This window comes from Sinocyclocheilus grahami, unplaced genomic scaffold (assembly GCF_001515645.1).
Source record: "Sinocyclocheilus grahami isolate Dianchi unplaced genomic scaffold, SAMN03320097.WGS_v1.1 scaffold20.1, whole genome shotgun sequence".
Lineage (NCBI taxonomy): Eukaryota > Metazoa > Chordata > Actinopteri > Cypriniformes > Cyprinidae > Sinocyclocheilus > Sinocyclocheilus grahami.
Genome location: NW_015505199.1, coordinates 2,179,325 through 2,187,589, shown reverse-complemented (window position 1 = coordinate 2,187,589; position 8,265 = coordinate 2,179,325). Strand labels below are relative to the sequence as shown.

General features: G+C 38.5%; 1 protein-coding gene across 1 annotated transcript in view; it reads right to left on the bottom strand.

The window, feature by feature from the left end:
* Positions 1–6,356, bottom strand: part of LOC107556113 (signal-induced proliferation-associated 1-like protein 2) — a 72,814-nt gene extending 66,458 nt beyond the window's left edge. Inside the window, exon 1 of the mRNA XM_016239153.1 lies at positions 6,215–6,356. The gene's annotated coding sequence lies outside the window, so the exon portion shown is untranslated. The remainder of the gene's footprint in view (positions 1–6,214) is intronic.
* Between the last annotated feature and the right edge of the window lie 1,909 nt (positions 6,357–8,265).

Sequence of the window (8,265 nt, the reverse complement as noted above, 5' to 3'; positions counted from 1 at the left end):
GCTTGAAAACCTGTGCCTAGGCTAGTTAGCTCCAGGCAGAAACTTGTGAAGCATGCTCTTATAGTTGTGGCATCACCATTTAGTGACATCATTGAATGCTCCGGGAAAACGTATTGTCAGTGTCGGTCACAGCGCCTTTTAATTGTTTTGAATCCAGCAATTATTTATTTACAAATTATAAACTCAGATTATGACAAGTGTGGTATAAAGGCTTTGTTTATTAGAGGAATAATTGGTTTATGTATTACCGTCTCGCAGGTTTATTTTATTGTCATTCACTTTTTATCACTGTTTTCGCATCTAAGGGAAATGAAAGATTTCATGGCCATGAATTAAGAATTTGTTCGATTTATTAATTTGTTCCCTCATTTTAGTTAAATCATGGGTTATTTAAGGAACAAAATTAATGAAACATGGACAGTGGTCACAAATTAAAAAGTCGTAGGAGCGAATTAACAAGTTGTAGGAATGAATAGCCTATCTGTCCTGTGTCCCGCAGCCCTGCAAAGCGCAGAGCCCAATATGAAAGAATTATCTGGGGAAATGGCTTAGTTACTACATTTCTATTGCTTTCCATGTTGAAGAACTTTGTGTTGTTTCTATTTTAATGTATTTTTAAAGTTTAAATCACATTAAAAGCTTAATTTGTACATTATGAATGAACGATGATGCATTTATATATACTGTCACCGTCACTCACACCCACAGTCAAAACAACTCGCACGTGTTTTGCGCATGAGCCGCACGCAGCCCAAAATTAAACGACTTCATCGACCATCGATAGCTTTAATCGATTGCATCTCTTATCGACAATGAATCGATCATCGATTAATCGTTGACATCCCTAGTTGAGACCCAACTGGATGGATGGAAGTGAGTGTTAGTGTCAGGTGTAGAGGCAGATGGCTCCATGCATCTGACAGGGTTTGCCAGCAGCCTGGCTCTCTTTCCCATGGGCCTTTGCATTAGCCAGAAAAGAGGGAATGGTCCAAGATGGCTGCGTTATTATGAGGCAGGGGCTGTAGGCTATTAAATATGATATAAAATGTTGATACATTATAAACACACTTGTCTTGCATAAATAGACTGATTATTAAAAGTATTAAAGATAGATAAAATTATGCCATCATTTACTTATCCTAATATCATATCAAACCTGTATGACTTTCTTCTTAAAAAAAAATTAAATAATAATAATAATTTGAAGTATGTTAGTTGAGACCCAACTGGATGGATGGAAGTGAGTGTTACAGTGTCAGGTGTAGAGGCAGATGGCTCCATGCATCTGACAGGGTTTGCCAGCAGCCTGGCTCTCTTTCCCATGGGCCTTTGCATTAGCCAGAAAAGAGGGAATGGTCCAAGATGGCTGCGTTATTATGAGGCAGGGGCTGTAGGCTATTAAATATGATATAAAATGTTGATACATTATAAACACACTTGTCTTGCATAAATAGACTGATTATTAAAAGTATTAAAGATAGATAAAATTATGCCATCATTTACTTATCCTAATATCATATCAAACCTGTATGACTTTCTTCTTAAAAAAAAATTAAATAATAATAATAATTTGAAGTATGTTTCAACAGTTTTGGTTTTTGTAAACAGAACGACCTGTGTTGTTCTGTGTTCCAATAAAGTTAAGTCATACAGGTTTGTAAACAAATGAGGTTGAGTAAACTTTTTGATGAACTATCCCTTTAAGATGGAGAGAGTGTTGGATTAGGTAGAACATTGAAGAACAATATGTGGATGTGAAAAAAGAGAAGTAATTTGGTAATATAATTACAGAACCATTAAGGTCCATTAAGGTTTCCAGTACAAGCCTTGGTCTTCTGTCAAATTGCCAGCACTCATATACCAGGCAGTTTCCTCCATCTCCAAATATCTTCTGACTTTAGTTCTGCTAAAGTCGCATGACTGCAATACAACACCTATAGCCTGAGCTTTAAGTTCTGAGATAACACATCCATGTTTCATAGCAAACCCTGGCATGAAACAACATACAGAGAATCAACACAAACCAATGCTCATAAGCTTGTTTTTCTAGTCTGCCAGCCACACAATGTCTTAGATTCAGAAATGCAGGGTGCTAAGGCCAGGTGATTCTGCCAGGAATGTCATGAAAGTCACTCAGGCAGAAGTGAGAAGGGTGGTCTGAGATGGCATCAGCTCTTTAGGGTTGTCTACCGCAATAAGGATGTAATGTTCTACTCTATATCGACCTGAAAACCGAATCCCCAAACCTCCAGGCTGTGGAAGTGTCATAGGAAGATACTCCATTGTGTCGACACCTTAAAAAAGAGCCATGAAAGAGAATGGGTGAAGGAAGAAAATAGCTGGGAACTCAATGCCAAACTAAAAGGAAACCTTTTCTTGCAATGGAAGTGTCCATTGGGACAACCAAATAAAAAACGACATACGTCAGAAAGAAGACAAAGATTAACAGAAAATTCAGGAAAACACTAACAAATGAGTGTACTCATGATATGGTAGCCTTGGTAAAAAGCACATTTGGAAAGTTTAAAAACTGACATTAGCAGTTGGCAACCGCTGCAGAACATACAACAGAGTATTTTTTACCATTTATCTTAACAAGAAATTTGTGGGTCATGCAGGGAACTGGAAGAGTGGAAGTCGTTGTCCCGTTAAAGACGTCACTCTCTTGCTCACAAAGTTGTATAATTGAGCATTCGATATAAAGGGAGTATCCGAGGTCGCTCTCAGCCAAACTGAAGTACCATTGATGGAGTGGTGCAGTGATCCTTTCCTGTACCTGCTGAGAAAGGTCTGGCTATTGATTCCTCGGGCAACAGATGGCCATAGCTAATCCCTGTCTGTGTCCATGCATTCTCCTGATGCTATCCATCAGTTTAAAAAAAACTGTGGTGCATTACTACCAGCAAATTAACAATGTATCCTTTGTCATCTTTTTCTGAGACTCCACTTCAAGAGAACAGATTTCACTACCAGCAGTCATTTCAAAAGCTTTTCTTGATCTCCAGCTGATTATTCAACCATTTTTTCATCTGAGAACATAATCTCACAATAAATCAATGAACAAACAGGGTCTTACATGGACATGAATGACTATTTTAGGAGTTACCAGACGGGCAAATAGCTTTGGAACTAGAGCATCTGATCTGTGTCTAGAGAAAATGTAATGCTTCCTTTTCGAAAGAAGCAAAAGACAAACTCTTCCAGAAAGAGGTCACACTTAGGGCAGGGAAGTTTATTCTTCGAATTAAGCCATTTGGATCTTGTTTCCCGAGGTGTTCTCAACTCCTGACCTTGATTTGGTAAACTTGAAACACATCCAAACTTATTTCCTTTTCATTATCTGTGAATTATTCAAACTATGCACATAATCTGCCCCACTGTGCAGGATCTGGGCGCTTAAATATGCTCTGATTGTTTTCCATCCCTAGGGAACCAGAGATGCACAGAGGAAACAACTGAGGAGTCCTCCCATGGAGCCAGACACACAAACATTCACAACCACCCACAACTCACACAGTCGCCTATGAACAATGAAAAAGCAGAGGCGTCTTCTGATTTGCCCACTAGGGTCAACGGGGTCTCGCAAGAATTAGATAACTCAATCAACGGTCAGTCGAGGGCAAACTCAGACTCAGCTGCATCTAATATAATTTGCTGAATTGCATTGCACTAAACCACTTGAAAAACATCTGCTGATCTTTCTCTAAGATCTCAAGGTAGGTCTAAGGCCCGAGGGACGAGACCAGAGAGTCGCAAAGAAAAGATCAGAGACTTAATTAGCCTGACCGCACTATGTCGGGACAGCCGAAAAGTCCCACAGGGTTCACGTGAAGAGTCCCTCAGTGCTGACAGGTGCCCGCCATGACACAGAGAGAGGGGAAATTAATCTGCTAACACAAACAAATCGCCCTCAGGCCTGTTTTCTGTCAGTGGTAGCGACACAAAGGCCATTGATTTGAACCCTCTGAGCGCGAGGAAAGTGTTTTTGACGGGTTCCCTGTTGTCAGACATTCGGGGTGTTTGACTTCTAATCCACCCTGAGGGGGTTTCAAATGACCACACAAAGCAGCATGACTATTCATTCAGTGGTTTAAAGCAGTAGATCATCATTTAAGTGAGAATATGAACATTTCACAGAAACAGCACTTGGTGAGAAGTGTTTCTGACTAAATTTAGCTAGGCTGAACATAATTACATTGGAGTTTTGATAATTCAATTAACAATAAAATATACAGCAACTCATTAGATGAGCATTCAGAGCCATCTGCACCTCATTTGACATGCAACAAGACATTTGGGCGGATATCTGTAGTCTCCATTTGATGAAGACATTTCATTTACATGCCACTCAGTTTCTAACAGATGAGAACAAAGTATTTGCTTGAATTTGAATAATGGATGCGCCTAAAACAAAGACAGCGGCGCTACAAAGGGTTTCGGCCTGCAAAGCACACAAACCCCTCCAATTTGGGCATCAAAAACTCCAAACCCAGGAGAGAAATAAAACCTCAGATTTACTGGGTAGACTGCCAAGATGTTCGCAGCAACAGCTGGCTACCAAGGTTACTGCTGAAGGAACTACAAAAAAAAAGATTTCTCTTTAAAGCGTTACAAATTAAGTGAGACTAATCCATTTCGGACCGTTGCAGGGTTTTCAACACCAGTGAGTAATGAGTACTTTCAGATGATCTCTCTTAGGATGAAGACCAGTGACAGAATGAGCATTTCCGCAATTAGATCGAAGATAATCATTTGTACTAAAATGACTGATTTCCTTTTGGCAATCACAAAACGAAAATGTATAGGATCAGTTGAAGACTGAAGGGCTTTGAAGTAATAGTTCTCACAAAAATGATCAACTGTACAGTCATTCCAAACCTGTATGACTGACTTTCTTCTGTGGAGATAGGAGATATTTTGGAAAAAATGTCTTTCATGTAATGGCAATAAAAGACGAAGCTTCAAAGAGGGCACAAAATCACCATGAAATTAACATAAAAATAGTCAAAATTACTTGTGTGCTATTTTCCAACTTGCCTGAAGCCCTACAATACCCTAGCACTTCTTGGCAAGTTCATGGGAGAAGCAGTCTTAACCAATTTTTGAAAAAGTGAGTCTGAATTATTTTTTTTATTATTAATTTGCAATTCATCTAATTCGCTTTTTCCAAAAGTGCCTTCTTGGGTTAGTGAGTATGCAGTAGAAATACAATTTAATATATATATCTATATATAGATATATTATATAATAGTTTCTAAGCCTTATGGGATAGCAAAGTGATCACTTGTTCCACACTTCGAACCAGAGAATGCTTCCAAAATCGCAAACTCTTTGAGAAGAGTACATGCTTGTCATGTTGTTATTGTCATGTGACGCAGTTGACGCTGCTAATTCAAGGGTATGTGGTAACTTAGGTCATTCAGCTATTGTTCACTTAGTATTTCATGAAACTGCGCATTCTGTCATGCTACTGATTTCTGCTTACTTTACAGTAGGGAAGTACGCAAATGCGGACACGGTGGAAGATTAGTTCATGAATCAGACTGATCCGAATCGGGAGTTCAATCCCCTGACTGAACAATTGGGTAACTTAACGTTAGCAGCGTTTTTAATGAAGCGGATGACGGGTAGATAGCAACTTACATTTCGGCCTGTTCCTCACAAAAAGCTATATAGCATGGCATCAGAAGCCTTTGAACATAAATAACGACTCGTGTCGATTACTTTAGTTTTTTACGGAAGAAAGGATGCCAAGTCGTGAGGGTGAGTAAATGAAGACCATTTTCATTTTGGGTGAACTATCGATCTATCAAGTTTTAAAGTGAAAAGAAAACGACAAAGCGAATAAATATTCAACATGTTCAAACAAATCACAAATTGTACAGCGACTAGAGTGCAAACAAATGTATTGTAGATGTTTTTATTAACTCCCCCATTCCCAAACAATGAATAACACACAACTAAACTGGCCACGGTTAGGCTATGTGCATCAGCAACGGCATATATTTTAATAAACTTTACCTAAAACAAAGCAATTTTATATTTCCCCTGCTTTCCCAAAAGCATTGTTAAAACCAAAAACACACGCGCTGTGGAGCAGGATGGATCTGTATGGACAAAACCCACGAAGCTCCGCGGAGTTCACCTTTAAGAAAAAGTTTCTTTCGGAACAAGTTCATTGACAAGAGACAGATTCAGTTGTTTGTCGTCTTACCTCGCCAAGTACGAGACGACAATCCCATTAAATGTGAAAATGAGACAACGCAACGATTCCTTGTGCCAATACACGCGTTATTTCCCAAAGAGACTCGCCTTCCACAATAGAAGCGCAACAACTCCACAGATCTCAGGACGCAGCGAGCGGCTGACTGACAGCCCCACTGGCACAAACCCCGCCTTTGCTGCGCGCTGATTCGCCGTGGCGTAGACAGAGCCCCGCCTCCTGTGATAGCGGCGTATCATTTGCTGTCTGTCCTGTCAATCTCGTCCTGTGTGGGGCTGTTTGGGACAATGTTGTGAGACTCATTTATGTCTGACGCGAGAAAATTGCATTTACCGTGCAAAAGAGGCAGTTAAATAATACCGTTTTTATGGATGAATACATTCTAAAAATGTCCACTTTTTAAATTACATTAACACTCATTTAATCCACGAAATTGCCTCAGGGTAACAAACCCGTTTTATTAATAAGCACATTATGCATATTACATAGCAATTAATAATGAAGAGATGACGTTGAATAAACAAGTAAAATGCTTTGACTTGGTCAACTACATCCTCATGGTCATTTGAACTTTTTCGTTAGCCTATGTGGAGGAGACATTTTTGCTCGAAGGGCTATTTTTGGTGATTTGCACACATCAAAAAATATAATTCACATTTTTAGTGACGTTTGAAGGTATAAACAATTTTAATAAGGATTTGCTTAATGTGTTTGTTGCCTAGAGGCAAAATTATGCAATGGTGGAATGGATGTGAATACAGTGCGTAATGGATGGAATGAATTTTTGTGTTATTCATTATTGAGTATTTATTAAATACTGCATTTGAGTATTTTCTTAACATTTAAGTTAAAGTAAAAAGTCAAATAAATAAAAGTCATATACTGTCATGTAAAGTAATTTTACTATTATGCCATCAACAGATTGTATAATCACTCAATTTCACAACATATATTTATTTACACAAAATATTTGCTGTCTTTGATGAATTTCTTTCCATTTTCACATAGTGTAAATTGCATGAAATATCCACTCCCAAATATATATTTTTTACTATGTATTTGTGATTTTAGCATTTGTGATTGTTATAAAACCTTTTCAATAGCATAATGCATGCAAGAGAGGGCTAATTTGTCATAAGTTGACTTATGATCATATTTAAGCCTCATATTATTGGCATGAACAATCTTACACGCTCTAGTAAAATGTCAGGTTATTTTTAGGTCTGATGGGAGCTACCCTGTGACATGTGTCATCTTATAGCCTTTCAAGAGTTGTGTTTCCAACACTGTAAAGTGCTTTTACAGTGACCTAAATTTATTACAATCTATGTTTTCTTTACCTTAAAACAATCAGCATATATCACACTGACATTTATGTGGTTTCAGTTTTATTTTGTGCAAAATAGTGAAGGACATAAGTGTGAGAATAACAAAACAGCATGACCACACAAACACAGTAATAATCCCTTCAATTGCATATATGCGCCACAATAGTGATTTACAAATTGTTTTCTCAGATGTACAGTTTATTGCACTGGAATCTGGTTATAAAGGAGAGTGTAATTCATATGCAAGGCTTTTCCCATGGCAGTCTTGTTATTATTTCTACAGTGAATCAGCAGGATGAGGTCTCTGGGCCTGCTAAACCTGTTGTTAGCTCTAAATGGGTGTGCACAGAGGTGCATTTTTTTGTACATGGGTTGACCATTCCTCTGTGCTTACCTAATGCAGCACAGTACGCATAAGCGTGACAAGGGCGCCATCTGGAGTTTGGCAATTAAATTTCAAACCTCTATTGTGAATCTGCAATGCATTGTCTATTACGTGATCTTAGATCAACCTTTAGAGATAAATTTACCACGTTGGTATAGAGAAGAATACAACCAAAATACAATAATGCACATACAGCATAAATGTACAGCAGATAAATGGCAAGGTGTCCAAAACGAGCCCATCCATGAAATAATCCATATTGCCAATGATGTGATGTGCAGGGTCGGTTCTAGGATTTTCATTTTAGGGGGGCTCAGCCCCCAATGAGG